Source organism: Delphinapterus leucas, chromosome 19 (genome assembly GCF_059928025.1).
Source record: "Delphinapterus leucas isolate spDelLeu-1000000601 "Yukka" chromosome 19, BTC_Dleu_Yukka2, whole genome shotgun sequence".
NCBI classification, from domain to species: Eukaryota; Metazoa; Chordata; class Mammalia; order Artiodactyla; family Monodontidae; genus Delphinapterus; species Delphinapterus leucas.
This window is the reverse complement of record NC_143147.1, coordinates 54,706,712-54,720,723: the sequence shown is the minus strand read 5'-3', so window position 1 is coordinate 54,720,723 and position 14,012 is coordinate 54,706,712. Positions and strand designations below refer to the sequence as shown.

General features: G+C 38.6%; 1 long non-coding RNA gene across 1 annotated transcript; it reads right to left on the bottom strand.

Moving 5' to 3' along the window:
- Window position 1: 1 nt before the first annotated feature.
- On the bottom strand, window positions 2-3,426 carry LOC111182592 (uncharacterized). The gene is made up of 3 exons (XR_016389017.1): window positions 3,074-3,426; window positions 2,327-2,431; window positions 2-1,098 (listed from the first exon to the last, which is right to left on the bottom strand). It is a non-coding gene; the product is annotated as an uncharacterized LOC111182592 (long non-coding RNA).
- Between the last annotated feature and the right edge of the window lie 10,586 nt (window positions 3,427-14,012).

Sequence of the window (14,012 nt, the reverse complement as noted above, 5' to 3'; positions counted from 1 at the left end):
AGAAAATTCAGAATTTAGACTCAGGTGAAGATAAAAGATTTGAAAAATTAAATACACGAAGGGAAAAGAGAGTCTCTTCAGCCAATAAGTGGTTTGGGAAAACTGGACCACTTTCTTAAACCATATACCAAAATAAACGCAAAATGGATTAAAGACTTAAGTATAAGGCCTGAAACCATGAAACACAGGCAGTAAGCTCTTCGACATTGGTCTTAGAAATTTTTTTTTTGGATCTGTGTCCTTAGGCAAGGGAAACAAAAGCAAAAATATTAAAATGGAACTACATAAAACTGAAATGGTTTGTACAGCAAAAGAAACCATCAACAAAATGAAAAGGCAACCTACTGAATGGGAGAAGATATTTGCAAATGATATATCAGTAAGGGGTTGATATCCAAAATATATAAAGAGGGACTTCTCTGGTGGTCCAGTGGTTAAGACTCCACGCTCCCAATGCAGGGGGCATGGGTTCGATCCCTGGGCGGGGAACTAAGGTCCTGCAAACCACCCGGTGCGGCCAAAAATAAATAAATAAAAATAATCAATAAATAAAAAGTATGAGCTATTTGTTGAAAAAAAGCAGTTACATTAAAAAAACAAAACCCCCCCCAAAATATATAAAGAACTCATACAACTTGATATAAAAAAAAAATCTGATTAAAAAATGGGCAGAGGACCTGAATAGACATTTTTCCAAAGAAGACATACACACAGCCAGCAGGCACATGAAAAGATGTTCAACATCTCTAATTATCAGGGAAATGCAAATCAAAACCACACTGAGATACCACCTCACACTTGTCAGAAAAACTATTATCAAAAAGACTAGAAATAACAAGTGTCTGCCAGGATGTAGGGAAAGGGGAACACTCGTGCCTATTGGTGGGAATGTAAATTGGTGCAGCTACTATGAAAAACAGTATGGAGGGTCCTCAAAAAGTTAAAAATAGGGCTTCCCTGGTGGCGCAGTGGTTGAGAGTCCGCCTGCCGATGCAGGGCACACAGGTTCGTGCCCCGGTCCGGGAAGATCCCACATGCCGCGGAGTGGCTGGGCGCATGAGCCATGGCCGCTGAGCCTGTGCGTCCGGAGCCTGTGCTCTGCAACGGGAGAGGCCACAACAGTGAGAGGCCCGCATACAGCAAAAAAAAAAGAAGTTATGAAAGGGTTTAAAAAACCAGAAATAATGTCATTTTTGGAAAAACTGCTTACCTCTCACTAAGGCAAAGGCCCCAAGGGCCTAGAACAGTGCCTGACACATCATAGGCATTCAATTAAAGTTTTTCTTTCTTTTTATTTAACATCTTTAAGAATGAAAGAATGAAAGGTAGTGGGGAGAGGGATGGGGGAGGGGCACTGTAGGGGTGGGGGGAAAAGGGTTTTTGTGGGGTTATATGAAATCATGTGTGTGAAACTTCTGAAAATTGTAAAGCACTACAGAATTTAAAGAAACTTTCATTAAGTAAACAAAAGAAAGAAAAAACAATGAAGGTACTACTAATTTGGAAAAACCCAGATTCATTGACTTGTGTAAATTTTCCATCTTTACTACTTCCTCAAGGGGGCAAGTGTCCCTCAAAATTTCCTGATAAAATTTTCTCAGTTCTACTAGCATGAGAACAGTCTTACATATGCCAAATTTAATTAATCCAGTTGGTAACTTCACTATACATCTTCTTAAGTTCACTAATTCTGTAGTCCATGGCAGTATAGCACAGTGGTTAAGAGAGAGTTTCTGGAGCCAGATTGCCTGTCCACCACTTACTAGCTTTCTGACTTTAGGTAAGCTACTTGTTTTCTCTGTGCCTTAGTTTCCTGATATGTAAATTTAGGGTTAAAATGGAACTTACCTTATAAAGCTGTTTGGAAGATTAAATAAGATTATATATGTAAAGTGCTTAGAACAGTGCCTTGCACATGTCAGGGCTATATAAGTGTTGGTCATTGCTATCTAATGCTGGATTAGCAGTAGGGACACTGGATCATATGATTTTGTGAGTTCTTAATGCTCTGAAATCTGCAAAATCTCTAGTCTAATAAATCCTCCATATTATTTAAAAAAAAACCCCAAAACCCAAAGATTACAGTCTTGAGTATTCTCGTTAGACCTTGGCATTTCCTATGGAGAGTGATACTTGCCATCTATATTGGGCAGCATTCTTGGTGATCCTTCTCAAGTGATAGCTATTTGGTTTCAGCTATGCTGAAGGCCTCACTCTTTCTTTTTTCTTCTTTTCATATACATCCTATCTTTAGTCTTTCCAGCCCTGATACTGGCCTCATGTGCAAAGTTTTGCTAAGGGGTATATTGATATTCAAAACTCTCACCATCAACTGGTAGGTGGTCCTTCCATTCCTGGATTTCTTTCTCCTTGAGGTCAATTCCCATGTTTTTAATGAAAGTGTCCACCTTATCTAAAGATACCTTTGTCCCTTAGGAAAGAAAGGGGTAGATATGAGAAATATTTGTAGTGATGTAAAGAGTGGGTCATTGTAGCTCATGCCTAGGCGTCAATACTGTATAGAGAATAAAGAGCAAAGAACAAACTGTTCAAGTAAATATGGTTTGGTGTCTAAGTCAGGAATTCCTAACCCTGATCTCTGGGACTTGGAAAACTTTTAAGAGACGAAAGTGAGGGGTTAGAGGTATGTGGTAAGTCATGGCAAAGACTAAAATCAACCTTTATAAGTATGTCTGCATAGTAGGATTTGAAACTTGCTAATTAATGGAGAACTATCCATCCAATCCATGGATTTACACTATCATAATCCTATACATTTAATAACATAGGTTTCTAGGTGCTATCTCCGGAAATTGACTGAAAGGGGCCCAGTAATCTGAATGCTAAATTCCGCCCCCCCTCCCAGTGACTCTGATGTACAACTTTATTTGGGAACCACTGCTTTTGGGCTTACTGTAGTTAAACAATTTTTGGTGACTGTAGACTACCTAAAGCTTATAAAGAATAAATACTGAAGAATTGGGACAGCAGGATTAATCATCTGAAATATGTGAAATAGAAAGAGTTTTTGAAAACAGGAACAAAGCTCCATGACCTCATACTTCTCACTCACCTTTAAAAGACTGCAATTCTTTCATCAATCTGTTCATATACACCTTTCTTTTGGCTCCAAGAAAGGGAAAAATTCAAGTCTCAGACAGCAGTGCAGATATTTTAAAATAGAATAAAACATGCATAATTTTAGAAACATAAAGACTTAAATGTTTTATTCTAGACATTTATATTATTTCACTTAAAAGAATAAAACTCAGGAACAGAAACAGCTCTCAATTTGGTGAAATCATTTTGGTGGGGAAGGGGTGCATGAAAGGTTCCTTAAATAGGGAGTATTAGTCACCTAAGTCCGTATACTCAAGTTTCCTTGAAGGCCACTGTGACTGTTTACCCCACTGTGATATTTTTAATGCTCACCATCAACTGGAAGATTGTTCAGTAATTCCATGCCTTTATCTTCTGTGAGCTCTATCCCCATATTTTGCAGAAAAATTTCCAGGTCACTAGTATCAACCTTCTCACCTTTAAAAAGTAAAACATGGTAATGGTTGAAAATTTGAAGAACGATGATTCTTTATTATTAAAAAAATGTCTGCATGGCATTTGTTGATTAAGCAATGAAGTAAACCTGGCAAGAATGCAAGCTATTGCTAAGATGTAATCTTAGAGCTTTTTGGCTAAAACAATGATGATCAAAGTTAGGCTGTGAGTCAGTAGATGGAAACATTCATCAGAGTGAGAGAATACATCAATAAGGAAAACACTGCTATTAAAATATAATTCTGTGCACACATTAAAATCTTGGTTTTTTTAGAGTCTGCTTAATCACATATCATAGAACTACACCGGGCTTTTCTCCAGGGCCTTCTTTCTTAACCTAGCCTGGCTCTCTGTCACATCTCAAAGATTTCGTGGTCTTGTCGTCCTCTGTTCTTAGCAGCTACCACCACCTAGTATATTTTTGGGCAGTTAGAAAGTTAGATGCAGTCTTCCAAGCTCGCCTCTTTTTTTGTGTCCCAGGAAAACGAGCACATAGAGATTTTTTATTTTTAGTGTTTTAATGTAAAGTGGTAGAGTGAAATAGACAGGGATCACCAAACTATCACAAGCATGGGTAAGGCACAAAGCTAACAAATTTGTTTGGTAACTAATTTGTTTTTTGGTTCCTGGTTATGAGGGTGGAAAGCCCCACTTACACTTGCCCCCTGCAACTGTTTCCCCATCTGCTTGTAGGATGGCTATGTGTAAACTTTCCTTTACATGGCTCTTCTCTTTAGTTTGAAGATACAGTTTAGCAACAAAACAACAAAATGGTAATTGTGTGAGGTGAAGGATGTGTCAACTAACCTTATTGTGGTAAAAATACATGTATCAAATAATCACAGTGTATACCTTAACCTTAAACAATGTTATATATCAACTACAGCTCAATAAACCTAGAAAAAAAAAAAAGAGATGCAGTTTAGGCAGACAATTTGGACATCCTAATCATTTCCAGTTCCTGCAAAAGAAAACTCTGCAGTGCTACTATTGGTAGGAGAGTATTTGGGGAGTTAGCGAGCTTCTGTACAAGGGCCTGGGAGGAAATGTTCACAAGGGTTGTTTTCCCCAAGCTGCTTCAGAACACTTTTGTGAAGCCTTGGACCACAGGAGTTCTAATATTCCCCTGTAACCAGACAAAGGAATGGCTCTTCAGACACACAGAGCATCTTACCAGTCTGCTAACTTGATCAGGCTTTTGACAGACATGGGTCTTCTGCCTCAAGGTTATTATTCTAACCATATCTTTTATTTGTATCATTTCCACTCTCTAAAATGTAAGCACCTCAAAAATTTCTACCCTCTCTCTAATCTATTCTGTGTTTTACCACTCAAAATTTTCTTTCCATTGATAGCTTTCTTTTCCACCCTTCCTATAGTGCCCTCTTGGACTCTGAATTTCTCTGTATCATCAGTCTCCTTGAAGACTCTTACCTTCTTTCTTAACTGAACTTCGCCTCCTCCTAATAGACTTTTCTATTATTATTTTTAAATTTAAAATTTTAATTAATTTATTTATTTTTAGAGAAAGGTACTCATTATTCTATATCCCATTGCCTTAGGCTTGGTATTCTCCTAGATTCCAATTGCTGCTTTCCAACAATACTCAAACCTTTCCTCTTTTGAGATTTATGGCTTTCTTTTTATTGTCACTTATTGACTTGGTCATTTCAGGAGTTTGTCCTATTACTCACAGTCTTCCTCTGCACTGAAACTCCTGGCAGCATTACAGGGAATTCCCGTCTTTTTTTTTTTTTTTCGGTACACGGGCCTCTCACTGTTGTGGCCTCTCCCGTTGCGGAGCACAGGTCCAGACGCACAGGCTCAGTGGCCATGGCTCACGGGCCTAGCCGCTCTGCGGCATGTGGGATCTTCCTGGACCAGGGCATGAACCCGTGTCCCCTGCATCGGCAGGCGGACTCTCAACCACTGCGCCACTAGAGAAGCCCTATTTTATTTTATTTTATTATTATTATTTTTTGTGGTACGTGGGCCTCTCACTGTTGTGGCCTCTCCCGCTGTGGAGCACAGGCTCTGGACGCGCAGGCTCAGCGGCCGTGGCTCACGGGTCCAGCCGCTCTGCGGCATGTGGGATCCTCCCGGACTGGGGCATGAACCCGTGTCCCCTGCATCGGCAGGCCCACTCTCAACCACTGCGCCACCAGGGAAGCCCGAGAAGCCCTATTTTAATAACTTTTTATTTTATTTTTCTTTCTTTTTTTTCTTCCTTTTCTTCTGAGCTGTGTGGCTGAGAGGGTCATGGTGCTCTGGCCGGCTGTCAGGCCTGAGCCTCTGAGGTGAGAGAGCCGAATTCAGGACATTGGACCACCAGAGACCAACTGGCCCCACATAATATCAATCGGCGAGAGCTCTCCCAGAGATCTCTGTCTCAACACTAAGACCCAGCTCTACTCAACAACCAGCACGCTCCAGTGCAGGACACCCCATGCCAAACAACTAGCAAGACAGGAACACAAACCCACCCAATAGCAGAGAGGCTGCCTAAAATCATAATAAGGTAAAGGACACGCCAAAACACACCACCAGACGTGGTCCTGCTCACCAAAAAGACAAGATCCAGACTCATCCAGCAGAACACAGGCACCAGTCCCCTCCACCAGGAAGCCTACACAACCTACTGAACCAACATTACCCACTGGGGGCAGACACCAAAAACAACGGAAACTATGACCCTGCAGCCTGCAAAAAGCAGACCCCAAACACAGTAAGTTAAGCAAAGTGAGAAGACAGAGAAATACACAGCAGATGAAGAAGGAAGGTAAAAACCCAGACCAAACAAATGAAGAGGAAATAGGCAGTCTACTTGAAAAAGAACTCAGAGAAATGGTAGTAAAGATGATCCAAAATCTTGGAAATAGAATGGAGAAAACACAAGAAAAGTTTAACAAGGACCTAGAAGAACTAAAGAGCAAACAAACATTGATGAACAACACAATAAATGAAATTAAAAATTCTCTAGAAGGAATCAATAGCAGAACAACTGAGGCAGAAGAACGGATAAGTGACCTGGAAGATAAAATAGTGGAAATAACTACCACAGAGCAGAATAAAGAAAAAAGAATGAAAAGAATTGAAGACAGCCTCAGAGACCTCTGGGACAACATTAAATGCACCAACATTCAAATTATAAGGGTTCCAAAAGAAGAAGAGAAAAAGAAAGGGACTGAGAAAATACTTGAAGAGATTATAGTTGAAAATTTCCCTAATATGGGAAAGGAAATAGTGAATCAAGTCCAGGAAGCACAGAGAGTCCCATACAGGATAAATCCAAGGAGAAACAAGCCAAGACATATTAATCAAACTATCAAAAATTAAACACAAAGAAAAAATATTTAAAGCAGCAAGGGAAAAGCAACAAATAACATACAAGGGAATCCCCATAAGGTTAACAGCTAATCTTTCAGCAAAAACTCCGCAATCCAGAAGGGAGTGGCAGGACATATTTAAAGTGATGAAAGGGAAAAACCTACAACCAAGATTACTCTACCCAGCAAGGATCTCATTCAGATTTGACGGAGAAATTAAAATCTTTACAGACAAGCAAAAGCTAAGAGAATTCAGCACCACCACACCAGTTTACAACAAATGCTAAAGGAACTTCTCTGTGCAGCAACACAAGAGAAGGAAAAGACCCACAATAACAAACCCAAAACAATTAAGAAAATGGTAACAGGAACATACATATTGATAATTACCTTAAATGTAAATGGATTAAATGCTGCAACCAAAAGACATAGACTGGCTGAATGGATACAAAAACAAGACCCATATATATGCTGTCTACAAGAGACCGACTTCAGACCTAGGGACACATATAGACTGAAAGTGAGGGCATGGAAAAAGATATTCCATGCAAATGGAAATCAAAAGAAACCTGGAGTAGCAATTCTCATATCAGATAAAACAGACTTTAAAATAAAGACTGACGAGACAAAGAAGGACACTACATAATGATCAAAGGATCAATCCAAGAAGAAGATATAACAATTGTAAATATTTATGCATCCAACATACGAGCACCTCAACACATAAGGCAAATGCTAACAGCCATAAAAGGGGAAATCAACAATAACACAATAGCAGTAGGGGACTTTAACACCCCACTTTCACCAGTGGACAGAACAACCAAAATGAAAATAAATAAGGAAACACAAGCTTTAAATGACACATTAAACAAGATGGACTTAATTGATGTTTATAGGACATTCCATCTAAAAACAACAGAATACACTTTCTTCTCAAGTGCTCCTGGAACATTCTCCAGGATAGATTTGTGATTTGGGTCACAAATCAAGCCTTGGTAAATTTAAGAAAATTGAAATCGTATCAAATATCTTTTCCGACCACAACACTATGAGTCTAGATATTAATTACAGCAAAAAAACTGCAAAAAATACAAACACATGGAGGCTAAAGAATACACTACTAAATAACCAAGAGATCACTGAGGAAATCAAAGAGGAAATCAAAAAATACCTAGAAACAAATGACAATTAAAACAGGATGGCCCGAAACCTATGGGATGCAGCAAAAGCAGTTCTAAGAGGGAAGTTTACAGCAATACAATCTTACCTCAAGAAACAAGAAAAATCTCAAATAAACAACCTAACCTTACACCTAAAGCAATTAGAGAAAGAAGAACAAAAAAAACCCAAAGTTAGTAGAAGGAAAGAAATCATAAAGGTTGGATCAGAAATAAATGAAAAAGAAATGCAGGAAATGATAGCAAAGATCAATAAAACTAAAAGCTGGTTCTTTGAGAAGATACACAAAATTGATAAACCATTAGCCAGACTCATCACGAAAAAAAGGGAGAAGACTCAAATCAACAGAATTAGAAATGAAAAAGGAGAAGTAACAACTGACACTGCAGAAATACGAAGGATCGTGAGAGATTACTACAAGCCAATAAAATGGACAACCTGGAAGAAATAGACAAATTCTTAGAAAAGCACAACCTTCCGAGACCGAACCAGGAATAAATAGAAAATAGAAACAGACCAATCACAAGCACTGAAATTGAAACTGTGATTAAAAATCTTCTAACAAACAAAAGCCCAGGACCAGATGGCTTCACAGGCGAATTCTATCAAACATTTAGAGAAGAGCTAGCACCCATCCTTCTCAAACTCTTCCAAAATATAACAGAGGGAGGAATACTCCCAAACTCATTCTATGAGGCCACCATCACTCCGATACCAAAACCAGACAAAGATGTCACAAAAAAGAAAAATACAGGCTAATATCACTGATGAACATAGATGCAAAAATCCTCAACAAAATACTAGCAAACAGAATCCAACAGCACATTAAAAGGATCATACGCCATGATCAAGTGGGGTTTATCCCAGGAATGCAAGAATTCTTCAATATATGCAAATCAATCAATGTGATACACCATATTAACAAACTGAAGGAGAAAAACCATATGATCATCTCAATAGATGCAGAAAAAGCTTTCGACAAAATTCAACACCTATTTATGATAAAAACTCTCCAGAAAGTAGGCATAGAGGGAGCTTACATCAACATAATACAGGCCATATATGACAAACCCACAGCCAACATCATTCTCAATGGTGAAAAACTGAAAGCATTTCCTCTAAGATCAGGAACAAGACAAGGCTGCCCACTCTCACCACTATTATTCAACATAGTTTTGGAAGTGTTAGCCACAGCAATCAGAGAAGAAAAAGAAATAAAAGGAATTCAAATCGTAAGAGAAGAAGTAAAACTGACTCAAAATAACTCAAAATTGAGTTATTTATAGTGAGGTGAATGGACCTAGAATCTGTCATACAGAGTGAAGTAAGTCACAAAGAGAAAAGTAAATACCATATGCTAACACATATATATGGAATCTTAAAAAAAAATGGTTCTGAAGAACCTAGGGGCAGGATAGGAATAAAGAGGCAGATGTAGAGAATGGACTTAAGGACACTGGGAGGGGGAAGGGTAAGCTGGGACGAAGTGAGAGAGTGGCATGGTCATATATACACTATCAAATGTAAAATAGATAGCTAGTGGGAAGCAGCCGCATAGCACAGGGAGATCAGCACGGTGCTTTGTGTCTACCTAGAGGGGTGCGATAGGGAGGGTGGGAGGGAGATGCAAGAGGGAAGGGATATGGGGATATAAGTATACGTATTACTGATTCACTTTATTACACAGCAGAAACTAACACAACAATGTAAAGCAATTATACTCCAATAAAGATGTTAAAAAAAAAGTTAATGATTATGAAATGTGAAGATGTAAAAACAAAGAATAGCTATCTGTTGGGCCAGGAAACTGGTAATAATTTAGACTATAAACCAGCCACATAGCAGAGTCACTGAGCTCCCAGTTCCCTGAAGATATTGATAAAGGCCTAACACATATTCCTCAGTTGTTTTTACAGGAAGCAGACCCCCCTCAGATGAAAACTGCTATGCAAGCACATAGAACCCAAACCAATTAAAGCCAGAGGATTGGTGTTGCCTGAAACTTTACCTTGATACGAACCAATCCGAGATTGTGCACAAGCCATTCACACACCCTGCAGCCCCCTCCCCCACGCTGATTGTAGAACCTTTGTCTCCTAACCAACAACTTGGAGATGGTCCTAGGACATTGGTCCACCATCTTCCCAGGTTGCTGGCCTCCCAAATAAAACAACTTTTCCTTTTCTACCAACACTTGTCTCTTGAGTATTGGCCTTTCAATCAGCAAGAAGCCAAACTTGCTGGGCTCATCCGGTTACAGTCAATACATATTTGATCAATGTAGAGTAATAATATATTAGATATTAATATTTTTCTATAGGACAAACAATCTGAGCTTTCTTTATATTTCCTAAATGTATATATTGGCATATCAATCAAATACAAGATACAAGGACAAGTAAAGATTGATAGAAGATAAAACCATATATCTTTTAATTTTAGTATTTGGAATACTCACCATCAACTGTTGCTAATTTCAGTGCAGCTAGGAATTCGTCTTTTTTTAAATTACTTTTCAAACTAGACAGAGTATTCCACAGGTCAGGAGCACTCATCTTCTCTTTGCTAAGATTGTGGAGGTTTTCAATAGCATCAGGCAATACTAAAGGGTACATAAAACACAAGTTTTACAACATACTTGTCCAAGAAGTTAATACAGCAAACTATTATCTGGAATAGTTAGGAATTGAGATTTTTATGGTTAAGAAGAATAACAAATACAGTATAAATTAATTGCCAATTTTCAAATATTAAAGCAGAATAAAATAACACAAAATTAAGTATATCTTTGAAGATTCTAAAATATTTCAAGAACTTATAATGTCTGCACCCCTAAATAACCATTATAAAGAATAACTTTCATTGAACTATAGATTTACAAAAGGCTGAATTCACAAACATGTCCAACTGATAAAACCATGAATTAAATAGCTTTTGCTATTCCCCCAAAAATTCTTTCCTGGATAACTACTTCCTCTTTAATATACCACCGCAGACCATGGAAGGAAATTTTGTTTGATTAAAATTTCAATAGAAAACCTTTGGAAAGTTTTAACAGGGGAGTGAAGTTATCACATTACAAAAGTATAAAAGATCACTCTGTTGCAGTGTAGACAATGAACTTTCTGAAGATCAAGCAGTTAGGAAGCTATTGTAGTAGCTCACACACACAAAAGTGACAGTGGTTTCAACAAGGGTGAAAGTGATAGAGATAAGGAGAAGTGGACAAATACAGGATACATTTTGAGCATGAAGCTGAGAGTATTTAATGATGAATTGAATAACAGTCTAAGGGGGCAGGGGCCATGAAGAACTTATAGGTTTGAGACCTGAGCAACTAGGTGGAGAGTGGTATCAACAGCTGATATAGGGAAGACCAGGGAAAGAATAAGAATTTTCTTTCATACACATTAAGTTTGAGATAAATAAATAGGCTGTCAAAAGGATACAGATATTATTTTAAAGCAATAAGATCACTCAGGAAAAGCCTTAGAGAATGGGACTCAGAATGGAATCTGGGATCACACTAATATTTAAAAGTCATCCAGAAAAGAAGCAGCCAGCAAACAAGACCAAAAAGGAAGGGGTATATATACAATGGGATATTATTTAGCCACGAGAAAGAAGGAAATTCTGCCATTTGCGGACTTGAGGGTATTACTTTAAGTGAGATAAGTCAGACAGAGAAAGACAAATACTATAAGAGCTCACTTATATGTGGAATCTAAAAAAGCAGAACTCATAGAAACAGAGAATAGAATGGTGGTTACCAGGGGTTGGGGAGCGGGGGAACTGGGGAGATGTTGGTCAAAGGATACTAACTTGCAATTAGAAGATTAATGAGCCCTGGGGATCTAATGCACAGCATTGTGATTATAGTTAATACTGTTTTATACACTTGAAAGTTGCTAAGAGACTAAATCTTAAATGTTCTCACCACAAAAAAGAAATAATATTTATGTGATGTGATGGAGGTGTTAGTTAAACACTACGGCGGTAATCATACTGCAATGTATAAGTGTATCAAATCAACAGATTGCACACCTTGAACTTACACAATGTCAATTATATCTCATTTTTTTTTTAAAAGGAAGAGCCAATAAGATGAGAGGGACATTAGGAGACTACAGTGTCACAGAAGACAGAAGAAGAGAAATTTTTAAGAAGAAACATATTAAAACCTGCTAGAGGTAAACACGATGAAGACAGAAAATTGACCATTGGATTTAACAAGATGAGATTTAACTTTTCGTAAAAAGCTAGTATGAAGTGGCAAGGTCAAAAACCTGAATGAGTGCTTTTAAAGAGAGAACTGGCAACATGGTAGACTGAGAATAGCCAGATTCCCCTTCAACCTCAAAAATAAAACATATTCTAATACTAAATTAAGAATATCAATAAATATAATATTTGCTGGTGCTTACGCAAGCAACACATCAGGAACAGTCCAGTTCTTTGAGGGTGGCCACTCTACCACAGCTCACCCCCAATACACCCTGAGAGTCCACACAGGCCCCGCCTGCCCTGTGGTGTGGCTCCACAAGAGGGTGGGGGCAGTGGAGGCTGGGGGCAGTGATCGGATGTGAAGTCCAAAGTAGACTTGCACCCAATACTGCATCTGAGTGGAGTGATGGAAACAATTGCTGGCCCCTGCACAGGTAGCATATTGGAGATACCTCAGACCTCTGTCTGCGATCGATACAAGCCGAGAACCTGCATGGACCCCACTTGCTTCAGCTCTCCTCCCCTTTCAGGCAAGGGTCCCGGAGCAGGAAGAAGGGAAAGCACACACTTAAAGCGAACAGAGCCAGGCCTGGCCCAACCCTCAGGGCTTCTGCTTCAGCAACTTGGGATCAAACCCCGCCCTGATAGGGCAGGGATGGTCACTGAGCAGAGAAGTCCTACCTCACACCTCACTCCATCTCTAGCCCCTCCATCTCTAGCCCCACCCCTACCAGGTGATAGCTGCCAGCACACTCTGAGAAAAGATGTGACCTGTGTCCATGCCAAATCCAGCTCTCCCACCAAAGGTATTGTGCACACCCTGTCTGTATAGGGATGCCCCCACATAAGAAAACCCCTTCAAGACCACAGTAGGTAACTGTTTTACCTAAACAGAGGCAGAGAAAGTTAAGCAAAATGAAAAGGCAGAGGAATTGCTCTCAATTGAAAGAGCCAAAGAAAACCCATGAAAAAAATTAATAATGAAACAAATAAACAATTTACCAGATAAAGAATTCAAAGCATTGGTAATAAAAATGTTAACTGAATTAGGGAAAAGAATAGATGAACAGTGAAAATTTTAACAAGGAACTAGAAAATATAAAAAAGACTTAATCAGAAATGAAGAATTCAATAGTTGAAATAAAAAAAATACTAGAAGGAATGATTGGCAGACTAAAGTGATACAGAAGAATACCACCTGGAAAAAAATGTAATAGCAACTGTAAGTACCATAAACAGTTGAGAGATAAACATGAAGATGCAAAATATGACATCAAAAACACAAAATGTGGGGGAGGTGAGTAAAAACTGTAGACCTTTTAGAATGTGTTTGAACTTAAATGACTACCAGTTTAAAACAACCCAATCAAAAATTGGGCAGAAGCCCTGGATAGAGGTTTTTCCAAAGAAGACATACAGATGGCTAAAAGGCACGTGAAAAGAAGCTCAACATCACTAATTATTAAAGAAATGCAAATCAAAACCACAGTGAGATATCACCTCACACCTGTCAGAATGGCTATCATCAAAAAGTCCACAAATAACAAATATCGGCAAGGATATAGAGAAATGGGAACCCTTGTACACTGTTGGTGGGGATGTAATTTGTTGCAGCCACTGAGGAAAACAGCATGGAGGTTCCTCAAAAAGCTAAAATAGAACTACCATATGTCCAGCAATTTCACTCCTGGGTATATATTTGGAAAAACAGAAAACACTAATTTCAAA